General features: G+C 63.9%; 1 non-coding gene across 1 annotated transcript; it reads right to left on the bottom strand.

Moving 5' to 3' along the window:
- Nucleotides 1–1,041: 1,041 nt before the first annotated feature.
- On the bottom strand, nt 1,042–2,856 carry LOC142794307 (small subunit ribosomal RNA). Its single transcript, XR_012892238.1, has one exon. It is a non-coding gene; the product is annotated as a small subunit ribosomal RNA (ribosomal RNA).
- Between the last annotated feature and the right edge of the window lie 17,144 nt (nt 2,857–20,000).

Raw genomic sequence — 20,000 nt, 5'->3', positions numbered from 1 at the left:
GGAGCCGCGTACGAGCCTACTCGAGGCGGAAGAACGAAGCCAGCAAGGGCCTGGCCGCAAGTGCGTTCAATTGTCGGGACGTCCAAGTCCCTCGTTCTTCCGTGCTTCCTCTTTCGGCAAGTCGTTGCGGCACCTTCCCAAAGCGCGCAGACCCGCTAATCGCGACGAGCGCGACGTGGCCGTGCCGCCTTTCCCTCGGCAGCAAGCAAAACGCCTGGCAACGTCGACGCTCCCCTAACCGCGATCTCGCACCGTGTTTCGTGTGGCGAATTCAAAAGCCGGCCGGCGCTGCTGCAACCATTACGGTCGGTACGCATACGCCGCGGAGGGCGGGACGGTCATCGGAGCGTGCGGTTCCTCCATCGAGTACTGCGCACCTCGGCCGTCGCATCGCCGTGCCATGACCGGCCGCGCGTCAACGCGAACCGGTGCCAGCGAGATCCCTCGCCTGCAAGAACCGACCGGCAGCCTCCGTCACCCGAGGACGCGGAGGCGCTTGCCGCGGACGGCGGGACGGTATGCACTGGTGCACAGCGGACCCGTCACATCGCCAGTTCCTTGACCGACCGCCGACGCTTGTGCCGTTCCTCTCGTACTTGGCAGTCGCCGCGCGATTGTCGGGTCTCGTTCTTGCACGCTCGAACGGTCGGGAGGGCACTCGGCTGGCGTTTCGGGAACGCGCAGCCTCGCCTTCTACCGACGTAACCACGACTCGCCGTTCGCGCTCCGCCGCTCCTGTTTACAGTACTAGGCGGTCCCGCAGCGGTCGGGTCGCGCATTTCGAGCGCTTCGAGCCACGGTGCAGTGGCGGGTCGAAAGCCGACCTATGAGTGCGTTGCGCCGTTTGTACCCGCGTCCGCCACCTGGCCGACCGTCCAAGGTCGCGGTGTTGGCGTCCGCTGGGCGCAACAATTTGTCACGGGGTGCCGCTCCACATTCAGGCAGCCCCGTGGGGAAAAGCCGACCCCGCGTCCAAACGGGGTCAGCGGCAGAAAGTGTCGGGCGCAGACGCAGCTGAGGCGCTCACCCTTCACAATCCGTTAATGATCCTTCCGCAGGTTCACCTACGGAAACCTTGTTACGACTTTTACTTCCTCTAAATGATCAAGTTTGGTCATCTTTCCAACAGACCGGCGCAACCGAAAGGCCGCGCCGGACATCGGTCCGAAGACCTCACTAAATCATTCAATCGGTAGTAGCGACGGGCGGTGTGTACAAAGGGCAGGGACGTAATCAACGCGAGCTTATGACTCGCGCTTACTGGGAATTCCTCGTTCAAGGGGAACAATTGCAAGCCCCTATCCCAATCACGAAAGAAGTTCCACGGGTTACCCAGTCTTTTCAGACAGGGATAAAGACACGCTGCTTCCTTCAGTGTAGCGCGCGTGCGGCCCCGGACATCTAAGGGCATCACAGACCTGTTATTGCTCTGTTTCGTGCGGCTAGGAGCCGCTTGTCCCTCTAAGAAGGTTGTAAGGTGCTGGGAACCCCGCACCTATTTAATAGGCTAGAGTCTCGTTCGTTATCGGAATTAACCAGACAAATCGCTCCACCAACTAAGAACGGCCATGCACCACCATCCACCGAATCAAGAAAGAGCTCTCAATCTGTCAATCCTCCCAGTGTCCGGGCCGGGTAAGTTTTCCCGTGTTGAGTCAAATTAAGCCGCAGGCTCCACTCCTGGTGGTGCCCTTCCGTCAATTCCTTTAAGTTTCAGCTTTGCAACCATACTTCCCCCGGAACCCAAATACTTTGGTTTCCCGGAAGCTGCCCGCCGAGTCATTTGAGTAACTCAGGCGGATCGCTGGTTGGCATCGTTTATGGTCAGAACTAGGGCGGTATCTGATCGCCTTCGAACCTCTGACTTTCGTTCTTGATCAATGAAAACATTCTTGGCAAATGCTTTCGCAGTAGTTCGTCTTGCGACGGTCCAAGAATTTCACCTCTAGCGCCGCAATACGAATGCCCCCGTCCGTCCCTCTTAATCATTACCTCGTATTCCAAAAACCAACAGAACAGAAACGAGGTCTTGTTCTATTATTCCATGCAAGTTTATTCAGGCGACTCGCCTGCGTTGAGCACTCTAATTTTTTCAAAGTAAAAGCACCGGCCATCTCGAGGCACACAATGAAGTGCACCAAGAAAGAACCGGCATGATGTTCAGTCCGAGCCGTCGCATCGGGTAGATGCACTACTCGTCTGGAACTGAGATCCAACTACGAGCTTTTTAACCGCAGCAGCTTTAGTATACGCTATTGGAGCTGGAATTACCGCGGCTGCTGGCACCAGACTTGCCCTCCAATTGATCCTCGTTAAAGGATTTAGAGTGTACTCATTTCAATTACGGGGCCTCAAAAGAGTCCCGTATTGTTATTTTTCGTCACTACCTCCCCGTGCCGGGAGTGGGTAATTTGCGCGCCTGCTGCCTTCCTTGGATGTGGTAGCCGTTTCTCAGGCTCCCTCTCCGGAATCGAACCCTGATTCTCCGTTACCCGTAACAACCATGGTAAGCAAGTAACCTACCATCGAAAGTTGATAAGGCAGACACTTGAAAGAAACGTCGCCGGCTCGTGGCCATGCGATCAGCACAAAGTTATCCAGAGTCACCACACAATACGGGCCGAAACCCGATCGATCTTGGTCTAATAAAAGCACCCGTTACCCAAAGGGCTCCAGGCTCACTGCATGTATTAGCTCTAGAATTGCCACAGTTATCCAAGTAGGAAGAAACGATCTAAGGAACCATAACTGATTTAATGAGCCATTCGCGGTTTCGCCTTATTTCGGCATGTACTTAGACATGCATGGCTTAATCTTTGAGACAAGCATATGATTACTGGCAGGATCAACCAGGTAATCGTTCGACTGCGCGTCCGTCCTCGCCTTCGGCGGGCCGGACGCAGTCTGTGTGCGGCGGAGGCCACCTTCAGGCGCCCCAACACGCTTATTTTGCACTCCGAGATGACGGCGTTCGAGCTCGCTACGGCACAACCTTCCCGAAAGACGAGTGGGAGCCGTGCGGCAAGAAGCACGTTCATGCTCGCTCTTTTTCGTTGCATCGACTCGGTCGCGCCGTGCGGGTTGCCCAAGCCCGCTGCACTGTCGGTGGACCGGCCGGAACTAGCAACGGAGCCGAGACTGCAAAGCCGCCAGACGACGGGTCACGCCCGCGTCTTCGGCGCTTTCGCATCTGAATCGCCCGAGGACGACACGGAACACACCTCGATATCGTGGTAAAACGGCACCGTCCGACAACCAGCCCCTAACGCATCAAGCGGATGAGGCTGCAGACGACTGCCGTGGATTCCCCTGGAGCAGACCCGAGGACACGCTTGACGAGGCCGAAGCCCGCCGCATATCAGACACCCGGTCGCTTTCGCGTACGCCGCTCACGAGAACCCCCACATAATAGCAGCGATAAGTACCCAGACCTCCTTGGGCACTAATACGAGCGTACTCGAGAAAATTTCACCGCGGGTGTGCCCCGAAACGTGTGGCACGTTGAGCGTGCCACAAGTCTACGTCGCTCTCAAACCCGCCGAGGTCGTAGAATTTGCGACCCTACTCACGAAATTCCCACCGAGGATACGGCCGCAAACGTACCGCACCTTGGGTAGGCCACGAGTTTGTGCAACACTACGCTGACGGCACAGCACCGAGGTCGTGCGCGCACGCACGGGAAAATTCCGCCGCGGTTTCTGCCGAAAACGTGAGGCACCACGACTCTCCGCAAGTTCGCGTCGACTGCGAAAGACCGAAGTCGTGAACGACGTGTCCGCTACTCGCCGCCGACACGCTGGACACCAAACGTACAACGACTCGACGGCGTCGTAGAGGCCCACGACGCGGTTTTCCTTAACGACGTCTCGGCGTGGCACCGACAGGTTAGAACGGCCGACCAACGTTCCCTGTCCGCCGTTCGGCTCAGTCGAAGGGCTCGGCGACTTCGGCAACGCTGCGAAGCCGCACGGTGACGCACGCCATGTCCCCATTTTTTTTTTTTTCTTTCTGCGTCTGCCGGGGTGCCCCTATAATAGCAGCGATAAGCACCCAGACCGCCGTGGGTCGCTCGCCCCGGCTGACGTGGTTTTTCGTACTCCTGCGGCGGTCGCCGTCAAGCACGTCCAAATACGCTACTTTCGTGGGCGCATTCACGCTCTTTCGCTTCGCCGGAGTGCCAGCACTCACTCTGCCAAAAACGGCGAACATCCGAGCGGCGGTTCCCACTTTTGCGTCGGCGTCGCAAACCCCGCCCCGGCAGACGAGGTTTGCCGTACTCGTGCGACGGTGGCCGGCGGGCACGTCGAAAGACGCCGATATCGTGCGCGAATTGGCGCACCTTGGCTTCACCGGAGTGCCGCCACTGACTCCTCCAAAAACGGCGAAGATCCGAGCGGCGCTTCCCACTTTCGCATCGGCGTCCCGAACTCCGCCCCGGCTGACGCGGTTTACCGTACTCGTGCGACGGTCGCCGGCGAGCACGTGGAAAGACGCCGATATCGTGCCCGAATCGGCTCCGTTCGGCTTCGCCGGAGTGCCAGCACTGGCTCGGCGAAAGACGACGAACATCCGAGCGACGGTTCTCACTATTGCGTACGCGTCGCAAACCCCGCCCCGGCAGACGCACTTTGCCGTACTCGTGCGACGGTCGCCGGCGAGCACGTAGAAAGACGCCGATATCGTGCCGGAATCGGCCCCGTTTGGCTTCGCCGGAGTGCCAGCACTCACTCGGCCACAAACGGCGAACATCCGAGCGGCGGTTCCCACTTAGCCGTCGGCGTCCCGAACTCCGCCCCGGCAGACGCGGTTGCCGAGCTCGTGCGACTAGCGACCGCGAAGCCGTCTCGCGACGCCGCTTTCGTGCGCGGCTCCCACTGCGACCTGGGTCACCCGAGGTCGACGAGCAAGAAAGAATGTCGAAAAAAAATTTTTTTTTTTTTTGCGTCTGCCGGGGTGCCCCTATAATAGCAGCGATAAGCACCCAGACCGCCATGGGTCGCTCGCCCCGGCTGACGTGGTTTTTCGTTTTCCTGCGGTGGTCGTCGTCAAGCACGTCCAAACACGCCACTTTCGTGGGCGCATTCGCGCTCTTTCGCTTCGCCGGAGTGCCAGCACTCACTCTGCCAAAAACGGCGAACATCCTAGTGGCGGTTCCCACTTTTGCGTCGGCGTCGCCAACCCCGCCCCGGCATACGCGGTTTGCCGTACTCGTGCGGCGGTGGCCGGCGGGCACGTCGAAAGACACCGATATCGTGCGCGAGTCGATGCTTCTTGGTCTCGCAGGAGGGCCGCCACTCACTCCTGCAAAAACGGCGAAGATCCGAGCGGCGCTTCCCACTTTTTCGTCGGCATCGCAAACCTCGCCCCGGCAGACGCGCTTTGCCGTACTCGTGCGACGGTCGCCGGCGAGCACGTCGAAATACGCCGATATCGTGCCCGAATCGGCCCCGTTTCGCTTCGCCGGAGTGCCAGCACTCACTCGGCCAAAAACGGCGAACATCCGAGCAGCGGTACCCACTTAGCCGTCGGCATCCCGAACTCCGCGCCGGCTGACGCGGTTGCCGAGCTCGTGCGACTAGCGACCGCGAACGCGTCTCGCGACGCCGCTTTCGTGCGCGGCTCCCATTGCGACCTGGGTTACCCGAGCTCGACCAGCAAAAAAGAAGGTCGAAAAAAAATTTTTTTTTTCTGCGTCTGCCGGGGTGCCCCTATAATAGCAGCGATAAGCACCCAGACCGCCGTGGGTCGCTCGCCCCGGCTGACGTGGTTTTTCGTACTCCTGCAGCGGTCGCCGTCAAGCACGTCCAAATACGCCACTTTCGTGGGCGCTTTCGCGCTCTTTCGCGTCGCCGGTGTGCCAGCACTCACTCTGCCAAAAACGGCGAACATCCTAGTGGCGGTTCCCACTTTTGCGTCGGCGTCGCCAACCCCGCCCCGGCATACGCGGTTTGCCGTACTCGTGCGGCGGTGGCCGGCGGGCACGTCGAAAGACACCGATATCGTGCGCGAGTCGATGCTTCTTGGTCTCGCAGGAGGGCCGCCACTCACTCCTGCAAAAACGGCGAAGATCCGAGCGGCGCTTCCCACTTTTTCGTCGGCATCGCAAACCTCGCCCCGGCAGACGCGCTTTGCCGTACTCGTGCGACGGTCGCCGGCGAGCACGTCTAAATACGCCGATATCGTGCCCGAATCGGCCCCGTTTCGCTTCGCCGGAGTGCCAGCACTCACTCGGCCAAAAACGGCGAACATCCGAGCAGCGGTACCCACTTAGCCGTCGGCATCCCGAACTCCGCGCCGGCTGACGCGGTTGCCGAGCTCGTGCGACTAGCGACCGCGAACGCGTCTCGCGACGCCGCTTTCGTGCGCGGCTCCCATTGCGACCTGGGTTACCCGAGCTCGACCAGCAAAAAAGAAGGTCGAAAAAAAATTTTTTTTTTCTGCGTCTGCCGGGGTGCCCCTATAATAGCAGCGATAAGCACCCAGACCGCCGTGGGTCGCTCGCCCCGGCTGACGTGGTTTTTCGTACTCCTGCAGCGGTCGCCGTCAAGCACGTCCAAATACGCCACTTTCGTGGGCGCTTTCGCGCTCTTTCGCGTCGCCGGTGTGCCAGCACTCACTCTGCCAAAAACGGCCAACATCCGAGCGGCGGTTCCCACTTTTGCGTCGGCGTCGTAAACCCCGCCCCGGCAGACGCGGTTTGCCCTACTCGTTCGACGGTCGCCGGCGAGCGCGTCGAAAGACGCCGATATCGTGCGCTAATTGGCGCTCCTTGGCTTCTCCGGAGTGCCGCCACTCACTCCTCCAAAAACGGCGAAGATCCGAGCGGCGTTCTCCACTTTCGCATCGGCGTCCCGAACTCCGCCCGGGCTGACGCGGTTTACCGTACTCGTGCGACGGTCGCCGCCGGGCACGTCGAAAGACGCCGATATCGTGCCGTAATCGGCCCCGTTTGGCTTCGCCCGAGTGCCAGCACTCACTCGGCCAAAAACGGCGAACATCCGAGCAGCGTTTCCCACTTTCGCATCGGCGTCCCGAAGCCCGCCCCGGCAGACGCGGTTTGCCCTACTCGAGCGACGGTCGCCGGCGATCACGTCGAAAGGCGCCGAATTCGTGCACGAATCGATGCTTCTTGGTCTCGCAGGAGGGCCGCCACTCACTCCTGCAAAAACGGCGAAGATCCGAGTTGCGCTTCCCACTTTTTCGTCGGCGTCCCGAACTACGCCCCGGCTGACGCGGTTTACCGTACTCGTGCGACGGTCGCCGGCGGGCACTTCAAAATACGCCGATTTCGTGGGCGCATTCACGCTGTTTCGCTTCCCCGGAGTGCCAACACTCACTCTGCCGAAAGCGGCGATCATCCGAGCGGCGGTTCCCACTTTTGCGTCGGCTTCGCAAACGGCGCCCCGGCAGACGCGCTCGTGCGACGTACTCGTGCGACGGTCGCCGGCGAGCACGTCGAAAGACGCCGATATCGTGCTCGAATCGACCCCGTTTCGCTTCGCCGGAGTGCTGCCAGTCACGGCGCAGAAAACGGCGAACAAGTGTTTTTTTTTTTTTTCCTAGAATTTGTGTTATAGAAGGCACATTTGATATCGGACGATAATTTTCAACTTTATCACGCGCACCGATTTTCGTGTAGAGGTTTGCAAGTTTATGGGAATTTCTCCACTTGGAATAATGCGATTTAGTAGTACTACGAGAACTTCATGGATGTACTCAAGGGTACGGGGCAAGTCAGTTACGTCAACACCTGCAGATTTTTTACACTTCAAACTGAAAATTGTTGGTTGTGAGTCCTCGTGTGATATTAAAGGCCGATTCGCTAACACATAGAACAAAGAAAGAAAGGAAGAAAAAACGCCCGCGCTCGCTCAAGAAACCTGGGTTCGCAACAAGTGGCAACAACAAGCAACCGAGCGAGTGCGCCAAAACCCGTGGCGGCCGAACAAACGCGAAGTCCCAACCGCGTCAGCCGGGGCGGCACGGGACAGGAAAAATCACTTCAGCCGGGGCGGCGGGGCACCGAATAAACCTCGTCACCTCGTCGCAGGATAAAAGAGGAAACAAAAAGTCTAAACAGCGTCTGCTGGAGCGAATGCGTAATAAAACAACAACAACAACAAAAAAAAAACACCCGCGCTCAAGAAGTCTGCAATCCTCACAAAAGGCGACTGTGACCGAGCAGCGTCAGCCGGGGCCGTGCGGAAACGGAAAAACCGCGACTACCGGGGCGTCGAGGCACCGAAAAATCCTCTTCAGCCGCGGCGAAAAAAAAAACAAAAAGAAAGACGGAGGGGGGGGGGGAACCACGTCTGCCGGGGCGAAGGAAAAAAAAAAACGCGTCTGCCGGGGCGAGCCCGGGTGCGGCACCACCGGGAAAACTGTGGCAAACAGACATGGCGATCGAGTGAGTGGGCCGCCAGCCAGGCTCAGCCAAAAAGTGCAAAGTCCGAACTGCGTCAGCCGGGGCGGCAAAAACCGCGTCAGCCGGGGCGGCGCAAAAAACCGCGTCTGCCGGGGCGGCACGAAACCGCGTCAGCCGGGGCGGGGCGAAAACTGCGTCAGCCGGGGCGAAAAGAAAAAAAAAACGCGTCTGCCGGGGCAAGCCCGGGTGCGGCACCACCGGGAAAACTGTGGCAAACAGACATGGCGATCGAGTGAGTGGGCCGCCAGCCAGGCACAGCCGAAAAGTGCAAAGTCCGAACCGTGTCAGCCGGGGCGACGCAAAAACCGCGTCAGCCGGGGCGGCGCGAAAACCGCGTCAGCCGGGGCGGCACGAAACCGCGTCAGCCGGGGCGGCGCGAAAACTGCGTCAGCCGGGGCGGCGCGAAAACCTCGTCAGCCGGGGCGAGCGAAAAGGGGGGGGGGGGGGAACCACGTCTGCCGGGGCGAAAGAAAAAAAAAACGCGTCTGCCGGGGCGAGCCCGGGTGCGGCACCACCGGGAAGACTGTGGCAAACAGACATGGCGATCGAGTGAGTGGGCCGCCAGCCAGGCTCAGCCCAAAAAGTGCCAAGTCCGAACTGCGTCAGCCGGGGCGGCAAAAACCGCGTCAGCCGGGGCGGCGCGAAAACCGCGTCTGCCGGGGCGGCGCGAAAACTGCGTCAGCCGGGGCGAGCCCGGGTGCGGCACCACCGGGAAAACTGTGGCTAACAGACATGGCGATCGAGTGAGTGGGCCACCAGCCAGGCTCAGCCAAAAAGTGCCAAGTCCGAACTGCGTCAGCCGGGGCGGCAAAAACCGCGTCAGCCGGGGCGGCGCAAAAAAACCGCGTCTGCCGGGGCGGCACGAAACCGCGTCAGCCGGGGCGGCGCGAAAACTGCGTCAGCCGGGGCGAAAGAAAAAAAAAAACGCGTCTGCCGGGGCGAGCCCGGGTGCGGCACCACCGGGAAAACTGTGGCAAACAGACATGGCGATCGAGTGAGTGGGCCGCCAGCCAGGCACAGCCGAAAAGTGCTAAGTCCGAACTGCGTCTGCCGGGGCGGCACGAAACCGCGTCAGCCGGGGCGGCGCGAAAACCGCGTCTGCCGGGGCGGCACGAAACCGCGTCAGCCGGGGCGGCGCGAAAACTGCGTCAGCCGGGGCGAGCCCGGGTGCGGCACCACCGGGAAAACTGTGGCAAACAGACATGGCGATCGAGTGAGTGGGCCGCCAGCCAGGCACAGCCGAAAAGTGCTAAGTCCGAACTGCGTCTGCCGGGGCGGCACGAAACCGCGTCAGCCGGGGCGGCGCGAAAACCGCGTCTGCCGGGGCGGCACGAAACCGCGTCAGCCGGGGCGGCGCGAAAACTGCGTCAGCCGGGGCGAGCCCGGGTGCGGCACCACCGGGAAAACTGTGGCAAACAGACATGGCGATCGAGTGAGTGGGCCGCCAGCCAGGCACAGCCGAAAAGTGCTAAGTCCGAACTGCGTCAGCCGGGGCGGCAAAAACCGCGTCAGCCGGGGCGGCGCAAAAAACCGCGTCTGCCGGGGCGGCACGAAACCGCGTCAGCCGGGGCGGCGCGAAAACTGCGTCAGCCGGGGCAAAAGAAAAAAAAAAACGCGTCTGCCGGGGCGAGCCCGGGTGCGGCACCACCGGGAAAACTGTGGCAAACAGACATGGCGATCGAGTGAGTGGGCCGCCAGCCAGGCACAGCCGAAAAGTGCTAAGTCCGAACTGCGTCTGCCGGGGCGGCACGAAACCGCGTCAGCCGGGGCGGCGCGAAAACCGCGTCTGCCGGGGCGGCACGAAACCGCGTCAGCCGGGGCGGCGCGAAAACTGCGTCAGCCGGGGCGAGCCCGGGTGCGGCACCACCGGGAAAACTGTGGCAAACAGACATGGCGATCGAGTGAGTGGGCCGCCAGCCAGGCACAGCCGAAAAGTGCTAAGTCCGAACTGCGTCTGCCGGGGCGGCACGAAACCGCGTCAGCCGGGGCGGCGCGAAAACCGCGTCTGCCGGGGCGGCACGAAACCGCGTCAGCCGGGGCGGCGCGAAAACTGCGTCAGCCGGGGCGAGCCCGGGTGCGGCACCACCGGGAAAACTGTGGCAAACAGACATGGCGATCGAGTGAGTGGGCCGCCAGCCAGGCACAGCCGAAAAGTGCAAAGTCCGAACCGTGTCAGCCGGGGCGACGCAAAAACCGCGTCAGCCGGGGCGGCGCGAAAACCGCGTCAGCCGGGGCGGCAGGAAACCGCGTCAGCCGGGGCGGCGCGAAAACTGCGTCAGCCGGGGCGGCGCGAAAACCTCGTCAGCCGGGGCGAGCGAAAAGGGGGGGGGGGGGAACCACGTCTGCCGGGGCGAAAGAAAAAAAAAACGCGTCTGCCGGGGCGAGCCCGGGTGCGGCACCACCGGGAAGACTGTGGCAAACAGACATGGCGATCGAGTGAGTGGGCCGCCAGCCAGGCTCAGCCCAAAAAGTGCCAAGTCCGAACTGCGTCAGCCGGGGCGGCAAAAACCGCGTCAGCCGGGGCGGCGCGAAAACCGCGTCTGCCGGGGCGGCGCGAAAACTGCGTCAGCCGGGGCGAGCCCGGGTGCGGCACCACCGGGAAAACTGTGGCTAACAGACATGGCGATCGAGTGAGTGGGCCACCAGCCAGGCTCAGCCAAAAAGTGCCAAGTCCGAACTGCGTCAGCCGGGGCGGCAAAAACCGCGTCAGCCGGGGCGGCGCAAAAAAACCGCGTCTGCCGGGGCGGCACGAAACCGCGTCAGCCGGGGCGGCGCGAAAACTGCGTCAGCCGGGGCGAAAGAAAAAAAAAACGCGTCTGCCGGGGCGAGCCCGGGTGCGGCACCACCGGGAAAACTGTGGCAAACAGACATGGCGATCGAGTGAGTGGGCCGCCAGCCAGGCACAGCCGAAAAGTGCTAAGTCCGAACTGCGTCTGCCGGGGCGGCACGAAACCGCGTCAGCCGGGGCGGCGCGAAAACCGCGTCTGCCGGGGCGGCACGAAACCGCGTCAGCCGGGGCGGCGCGAAAACTGCGTCAGCCGGGGCGAGCCCGGGTGCGGCACCACCGGGAAAACTGTGGCAAACAGACATGGCGATCGAGTGAGTGGGCCGCCAGCCAGGCACAGCCGAAAAGTGCTAAGTCCGAACTGCGTCTGCCGGGGCGGCACGAAACCGCGTCAGCCGGGGCGGCGCGAAAACCGCGTCTGCCGGGGCGGCACGAAACCGCGTCAGCCGGGGCGGCGCGAAAACTGCGTCAGCCGGGGCGAGCCCGGGTGCGGCACCACCGGGAAAACTGTGGCAAACAGACATGGCGATCGAGTGAGTGGGCCGCCAGCCAGGCACAGCCGAAAAGTGCTAAGTCCGAACTGCGTCTGCCGGGGCGGCACGAAACCGCGTCAGCCGGGGCGGCGCGAAAACCGCGTCTGCCGGGGCGGCACGAAACCGCGTCAGCCGGGGCGGCGCGAAAACTGCGTCAGCCGGGGCGAGCCCGGGTGCGGCACCACCGGGAAAACTGTGGCAAACAGACATGGCGATCGAGTGAGTGGGCCGCCAGCCAGGCACAGCCGAAAAGTGCTAAGTCCGAACTGCGTCAGCCGGGGCGGCAAAAACCGCGTCAGCCGGGGCGGCGCAAAAAACCGCGTCTGCCGGGGCGGCACGAAACCGCGTCAGCCGGGGCGGCGCGAAAACTGCGTCAGCCGGGGCAAAAGAAAAAAAAAAACGCGTCTGCCGGGGCGAGCCCGGGTGCGGCACCACCGGGAAAACTGTGGCAAACAGACATGGCGATCGAGTGAGTGGGCCGCCAGCCAGGCACAGCCGAAAAGTGCTAAGTCCGAACTGCGTCTGCCGGGGCGGCACGAAACCGCGTCAGCCGGGGCGGCGCGAAAACCGCGTCTGCCGGGGCGGCACGAAACCGCGTCAGCCGGGGCGGCGCGAAAACTGCGTCAGCCGGGGCGAGCCCGGGTGCGGCACCACCGGGAAAACTGTGGCAAACAGACATGGCGATCGAGTGAGTGGGCCGCCAGCCAGGCACAGCCGAAAAGTGCTAAGTCCGAACTGCGTCTGCCGGGGCGGCACGAAACCGCGTCAGCCGGGGCGGCGCGAAAACCGCGTCTGCCGGGGCGGCACGAAACCGCGTCAGCCGGGGCGGCGCGAAAACTGCGTCAGCCGGGGCGAGCCCGGGTGCGGCACCACCGGGAAAACTGTGGCAAACAGACATGGCGATCGAGTGAGTGGGCCGCCAGCCAGGCACAGCCGAAAAGTGCAAAGTCCGAACCGTGTCAGCCGGGGCGACGCAAAAACCGCGTCAGCCGGGGCGGCGCGAAAACCGCGTCAGCCGGGGCGGCACGAAACCGCGTCAGCCGGGGCGGCGCGAAAACTGCGTCAGCCGGGGCGGCGCGAAAACCTCGTCAGCCGGGGCGAGCGAAAAGGGGGGGGGGGGGGAACCACGTCTGCCGGGGCGAAAGAAAAAAAAAACGCGTCTGCCGGGGCGAGCCCGGGTGCGGCACCACCGGGAAGACTGTGGCAAACAGACATGGCGATCGAGTGAGTGGGCCGCCAGCCAGGCTCAGCCCAAAAAGTGCCAAGTCCGAACTGCGTCAGCCGGGGCGGCAAAAACCGCGTCAGCCGGGGCGGCGCGAAAACCGCGTCTGCCGGGGCGGCGCGAAAACTGCGTCAGCCGGGGCGAGCCCGGGTGCGGCACCACCGGGAAAACTGTGGCTAACAGACATGGCGATCGAGTGAGTGGGCCACCAGCCAGGCTCAGCCAAAAAGTGCCAAGTCCGAACTGCGTCAGCCGGGGCGGCAAAAACCGCGTCAGCCGGGGCGGCGCAAAAAAACCGCGTCTGCCGGGGCGGCACGAAACCGCGTCAGCCGGGGCGGCGCGAAAACTGCGTCAGCCGGGGCGAAAGAAAAAAAAAACGCGTCTGCCGGGGCGAGCCCGGGTGCGGCACCACCGGGAAAACTGTGGCAAACAGACATGGCGATCGAGTGAGTGGGCCGCCAGCCAGGCACAGCCGAAAAGTGCTAAGTCCGAACTGCGTCTGCCGGGGCGGCACGAAACCGCGTCAGCCGGGGCGGCGCGAAAACCGCGTCTGCCGGGGCGGCACGAAACCGCGTCAGCCGGGGCGGCGCGAAAACTGCGTCAGCCGGGGCGAGCCCGGGTGCGGCACCACCGGGAAAACTGTGGCAAACAGACATGGCGATCGAGTGAGTGGGCCGCCAGCCAGGCACAGCCGAAAAGTGCTAAGTCCGAACTGCGTCTGCCGGGGCGGCACGAAACCGCGTCAGCCGGGGCGGCGCGAAAACCGCGTCTGCCGGGGCGGCACGAAACCGCGTCAGCCGGGGCGGCGCGAAAACTGCGTCAGCCGGGGCGAGCCCGGGTGCGGCACCACCGGGAAAACTGTGGCAAACAGACATGGCGATCGAGTGAGTGGGCCGCCAGCCAGGCACAGCCGAAAAGTGCTAAGTCCGAACTGCGTCAGCCGGGGCGGCAAAAACCGCGTCAGCCGGGGCGGCGCAAAAAACCGCGTCTGCCGGGGCGGCACGAAACCGCGTCAGCCGGGGCGGCGCGAAAACTGCGTCAGCCGGGGCAAAAGAAAAAAAAAAACGCGTCTGCCGGGGCGAGCCCGGGTGCGGCACCACCGGGAAAACTGTGGCAAACAGACATGGCGATCGAGTGAGTGGGCCGCCAGCCAGGCACAGCCGAAAAGTGCTAAGTCCGAACTGCGTCTGCCGGGGCGGCACGAAACCGCGTCAGCCGGGGCGGCGCGAAAACCGCGTCTGCCGGGGCGGCACGAAACCGCGTCAGCCGGGGCGGCGCGAAAACTGCGTCAGCCGGGGCGAGCCCGGGTGCGGCACCACCGGGAAAACTGTGGCAAACAGACATGGCGATCGAGTGAGTGGGCCGCCAGCCAGGCACAGCCGAAAAGTGCTAAGTCCGAACTGCGTCTGCCGGGGCGGCACGAAACCGCGTCAGCCGGGGCGGCGCGAAAACCGCGTCTGCCGGGGCGGCACGAAACCGCGTCAGCCGGGGCGGCGCGAAAACTGCGTCAGCCGGGGCGAGCCCGGGTGCGGCACCACCGGGAAAACTGTGGCAAACAGACATGGCGATCGAGTGAGTGGGCCGCCAGCCAGGCACAGCCGAAAAGTGCAAAGTCCGAACCGTGTCAGCCGGGGCGACGCAAAAACCGCGTCAGCCGGGGCGGCGCGAAAACCGCGTCAGCCGGGGCGGCAGGAAACCGCGTCAGCCGGGGCGGCGCGAAAACTGCGTCAGCCGGGGCGGCGCGAAAACCTCGTCAGCCGGGGCGAGCGAAAAGGGGGGGGGGGGAACCACGTCTGCCGGGGCGAAAGAAAAAAAAAACGCGTCTGCCGGGGCGAGCCCGGGTGCGGCACCACCGGGAAGACTGTGGCAAACAGACATGGCGATCGAGTGAGTGGGCCGCCAGCCAGGCTCAGCCCAAAAAGTGCCAAGTCCGAACTGCGTCAGCCGGGGCGGCAAAAACCGCGTCAGCCGGGGCGGCGCGAAAACCGCGTCTGCCGGGGCGGCGCGAAAACTGCGTCAGCCGGGGCGAGCCCGGGTGCGGCACCACCGGGAAAACTGTGGCTAACAGACATGGCGATCGAGTGAGTGGGCCACCAGCCAGGCTCAGCCAAAAAGTGCCAAGTCCGAACTGCGTCAGCCGGGGCGGCAAAAACCGCGTCAGCCGGGGCGGCGCAAAAAAACCGCGTCTGCCGGGGCGGCACGAAACCGCGTCAGCCGGGGCGGCGCGAAAACTGCGTCAGCCGGGGCGAAAGAAAAAAAAAACGCGTCTGCCGGGGCGAGCCCGGGTGCGGCACCACCGGGAAAACTGTGGCAAACAGACATGGCGATCGAGTGAGTGGGCCGCCAGCCAGGCACAGCCGAAAAGTGCTAAGTCCGAACTGCGTCTGCCGGGGCGGCACGAAACCGCGTCAGCCGGGGCGGCGCGAAAACCGCGTCTGCCGGGGCGGCACGAAACCGCGTCAGCCGGGGCGGCGCGAAAACTGCGTCAGCCGGGGCGAGCCCGGGTGCGGCACCACCGGGAAAACTGTGGCAAACAGACATGGCGATCGAGTGAGTGGGCCGCCAGCCAGGCACAGCCGAAAAGTGCTAAGTCCGAACTGCGTCTGCCGGGGCGGCACGAAACCGCGTCAGCCGGGGCGGCGCGAAAACCGCGTCTGCCGGGGCGGCACGAAACCGCGTCAGCCGGGGCGGCGCGAAAACTGCGTCAGCCGGGGCGAGCCCGGGTGCGGCACCACCGGGAAAACTGTGGCAAACAGACATGGCGATCGAGTGAGTGGGCCGCCAGCCAGGCACAGCCGAAAAGTGCTAAGTCCGAACTGCGTCTGCCGGGGCGGCACGAAACCGCGTCAGCCGGGGCGGCGCGAAAACCGCGTCTGCCGGGGCGGCACGAAACCGCGTCAGCCGGGGCGGCGCGAAAACTGCGTCAGCCGGGGCGAGCCCGGGTGCGGCACCACCGGGAAAACTGTGGCAAACAGACATGGCGATCGAGTGAGTGGGCCGCCAGCCAGGCACAGCCGAAAAGTGCTAAGTCCGAACTGCGTCAGCCGGGGCGGCAAAAACCGCGTCAGCCGGGGCGGCGCAAAAAACCGCGTCTGCCGGGGCGGCACGAAACCGCGTCAGCCGGGGCGGCGCGAAAACTGCGTCAGCCGGGGCAAAAGAAAAAAAAAAACGCGTCTGCCGGGGCGAGCCCGGGTGCGGCACCACCGGGAAAACTGTGGCAAACAGACATGGCGATCGAGTGAGTGGGCCGCCAGCCAGGCACAGCCGAAAAGTGCTAAGTCCGAACTGCGTCTGCCGGGGCGGCACGAAACCGCGTCAGCCGGGGCGGCGCGAAAACCGCGTCTGCCGGGGCGGCACGAAACCGCGTCAGCCGGGGCGGCGCGAAAACTGCGTCAGCCGGGGCGAGCCCGGGTGCGGCACCACCGGGAAAACTGTGGCAAACAGACATGGCGATCGAGTGAGTGGGCCGCCAGCCAGGCACAGCCGAAAAGTGCTAAGTCCGAACTGCGTCTGCCGGGGCGGCACGAAACCGCGTCAGCCGGGGCGGCGCGAAAACCGCGTCTGCCGGGGCGGCACGAAACCGCGTCAGCCGGGGCGGCGCGAAAACTGCGTCAGCCGGGGCGAGCCCGGGTGCGGCACCACCGGGAAAACTGTGGCAAACAGACATGGCGATCGAGTGAGTGGGCCGCCAGCCAGGCACAGCCGAAAAGTGCAAAGTCCGAACCGTGTCAGCCGGGGCGACGCAAAAACCGCGTCAGCCGGGGCGGCGCGAAAACCGCGTCAGCCGGGGCGGCACGAAACCGCGTCAGCCGGGGCGGCGCGAAAACTGCGTCAGCCGGGGCGGCGCGAAAACCTCGTCAGCCGGGGCGAGCGAAAAGGGGGGGGGGGGAACCACGTCTGCCGGGGCGAAAGAAAAAAAAAACGCGTCTGCCGGGGCGAGCCCGGGTGCGGCACCACCGGGAAGACTGTGGCAAACAGACATGGCGATCGAGTGAGTGGGCCGCCAGCCAGGCTCAGCCCAAAAAGTGCCAAGTCCGAACTGCGTCAGCCGGGGCGGCAAAAACCGCGTCAGCCGGGGCGGCGCGAAAACCGCGTCTGCCGGGGCGGCGCGAAAACTGCGTCAGCCGGGGCGAGCCCGGGTGCGGCACCACCGGGAAAACTGTGGCTAACAGACATGGCGATCGAGTGAGTGGGCCACCAGCCAGGCTCAGCCAAAAAGTGCCAAGTCCGAACTGCGTCAGCCGGGGCGGCAAAAACCGCGTCAGCCGGGGCGGCGCAAAAAAACCGCGTCTGCCGGGGCGGCACGAAACCGCGTCAGCCGGGGCGGCGCGAAAACTGCGTCAGCCGGGGCGAAAGAAAAAAAAAACGCGTCTGCCGGGGCGAGCCCGGGTGCGGCACCACCGGGAAAACTGTGGCAAACAGACATGGCGATCGAGTGAGTGGGCCGCCAGCCAGGCACAGCCGAAAAGTGCTAAGTCCGAACTGCGTCTGCCGGGGCGGCACGAAACCGCGTCAGCCGGGGCGGCGCGAAAACCGCGTCTGCCGGGGCGGCACGAAACCGCGTCAGCCGGGGCGGCGCGAAAACTGCGTCAGCCGGGGCGAGCCCGGGTGCGGCACCACCGGGAAAACTGTGGCAAACAGACATGGCGATCGAGTGAGTGGGCCGCCAGCCAGGCACAGCCGAAAAGTGCTAAGTCCGAACTGCGTCTGCCGGGGCGGCACGAAACCGCGTCAGCCGGGGCGGCGCGAAAACCGCGTCTGCCGGGGCGGCACGAAACCGCGTCAGCCGGGGCGGCGCGAAAACTGCGTCAGCCGGGGCGAGCCCGGGTGCGGCACCACCGGGAAAACTGTGGCAAACAGACATGGCGATCGAGTGAGTGGGCCGCCAGCCAGGCACAGCCGAAAAGTGCTAAGTCCGAACTGCGTCAGCCGGGGCGGCAAAAACCGCGTCAGCCGGGGCGGCGCAAAAAACCGCGTCTGCCGGGGCGGCACGAAACCGCGTCAGCCGGGGCGGCGCGAAAACTGCGTCAGCCGGGGCGAAAGAAAAAAAAAACGCGTCTGCCGGGGCGAGCCCGGGTGCGGCACCACCGGGAAAACTGTGGCAAACAGACATGGCGATCGAGTGAGTGGGCCGCCAGCCAGGCACAGCCGAAAAGTGCTAAGTCCGAACTGCGTCTGCCGGGGCGGCACGAAACCGCGTCAGCCGGGGCGGCGCGAAAACCGCGTCTGCCGGGGCGGCACGAAACCGCGTCAGCCGGGGCGGCGCGAAAACTGCGTCAGCCGGGGCGAGCCCGGGTGCGGCACCACCGGGAAAACTGTGGCAAACAGACATGGCGATTGAGTGAGTGGGCCGCCAGCCAGGCACAGCCGAAAAGTGCTAAGTCCGAACTGCGTCTGCCGGGGCGGCACGAAACCGCGTCAGCCGGGGCGGCGCGAAAACCGCGTCTGCCGGGGCGGCACGAAACCGCGTCAGCCGGGGCGGCGCGAAAACTGCGTCAGCCGGGGCGAGCCCGGGTGCGGCACCACCGGGAAAACTGTGGCAAACAGACATGGCGATCGAGTGAGTGGGCCGCCAGCCAGGCACAGCCGAAAAGTGCTAAGTCCGAACTGCGTCTGCCGGGGCGGCACGAAACCGCGTCAGCCGGGGCGGCGCGAAAACCGCGTCTGCCGGGGCGGCACGAAACCGCGTCAGCCGGGGCGGCGCGAAAACTGCGTCAGCCGGGGCGAGCCCGGGTGCGGCACCACCGGGAAAACTGTGGCAAACAGACATGGCGATCGAGTGAGTGGGCCGCCAGCCAGGCACAGCCGAAAAGTGCAAAGTCCGAACCGTGTCAGCCGGGGCGACGCAAAAACCGCGTCAGCCGGGGCGGCGCGAAAACCGCGTCTGCCGGGGCGGCACGAAACCGCGTCAGCCGGGGCGGCGCGAAACCGCGTCAGCCGGGGCGGCGCGAAAACTGCGTCAGCCGGGGCGAGCCCGGGTGCGGCACCACCGGGAAAACTGTGGCAAACAGACATGGCGATCGAGTGAGTGGGCCGCCAGCCAGGCACAGCCGAAAAGTGCTAAGTCCGAACTGCGTCAGCCGGGGCGGCAAAAACCGCGTCAGCCGGGGCGGCGCAAAAACCGCGTCTGCCGGGGCGAAATAAAAAAAAAACAAAGAAAAAAGCCCGCGCTTAATCAAAAGAAAACAAAGAAAAAAGCTTGCGCTTAATCAAAAGAAAACAAACAAAAAAAGTTCGCGCTTAAGCCTGGCGGTGGAACCACCGGGGCAAACAGACCTGGCGATCGAGTGAGTGGGCCGCCAGCCGGGGTGAGCCAAAAAGTGCAAAGTCCGAACCGCGTCAGCCGGGGCGGCGCGAAAACCGCGTCAGCCGGGGCGGCGCAAAAACCGCGTCAGCCGGGGCGGCGCAAAAACTGCGTCAGCCGGGGCGGCACGGAAAAACGAAAACCGCGTCAGCCGGGGCGACATCAAAATGAGGAAAAAAAAAAAACTGCCTTAGGACACCTGCGTACACTTTCATGCGTTTGGGCATATCTCTCTGTAACACGCGCGCCCCTCGTTACGCGCGGCACTCTGTTTTCTCCGACACCCATATTTCGGCGGCATGTGGCACGCGCGCCCGTCCCTACGCACGGCACACCGCAGTGCTTTCTCGATATTTTTCTTTTCCTCCAACACCGTCATCTATAGGCTTTTAGTGACCTGTTGCTCGTGGCACAAGTTCGCTTGCTCTGACACCTCTTGCATGCGCACCGTTTTTGCGCACGGTGCTATGCCGCAAAGCACGGCAGTCGCATGCGTTTCTCTCAGGCACCTCTTTTTTGACACAACGCTGTGGTGCTTAGAAACACACGCGCCGCTTTTGCGCACAGAACTCCACCGTACAGCACGGTAGTCACGTTTGTTCCACACGAACAGCAGTGTGCATCGTGCTACGACACTTTGAAAGCTTTTTCTTCCGAGTCTCGACCGCGCTGTTCCTTTCGTACTTGGCGCGATTTTGGGACCAGCTTTGTTTTAAACCCCTACTGCGCGC

This window comes from Rhipicephalus microplus, unplaced genomic scaffold (genome assembly GCF_043290135.1).
Source record: "Rhipicephalus microplus isolate Deutch F79 unplaced genomic scaffold, USDA_Rmic scaffold_397, whole genome shotgun sequence".
Lineage (NCBI taxonomy): Eukaryota > Metazoa > Arthropoda > Arachnida > Ixodida > Ixodidae > Rhipicephalus > Rhipicephalus microplus.
Note: the sequence above shows the minus strand (reverse complement) of the source record. Positions and strands in the feature narration are given on the sequence as shown.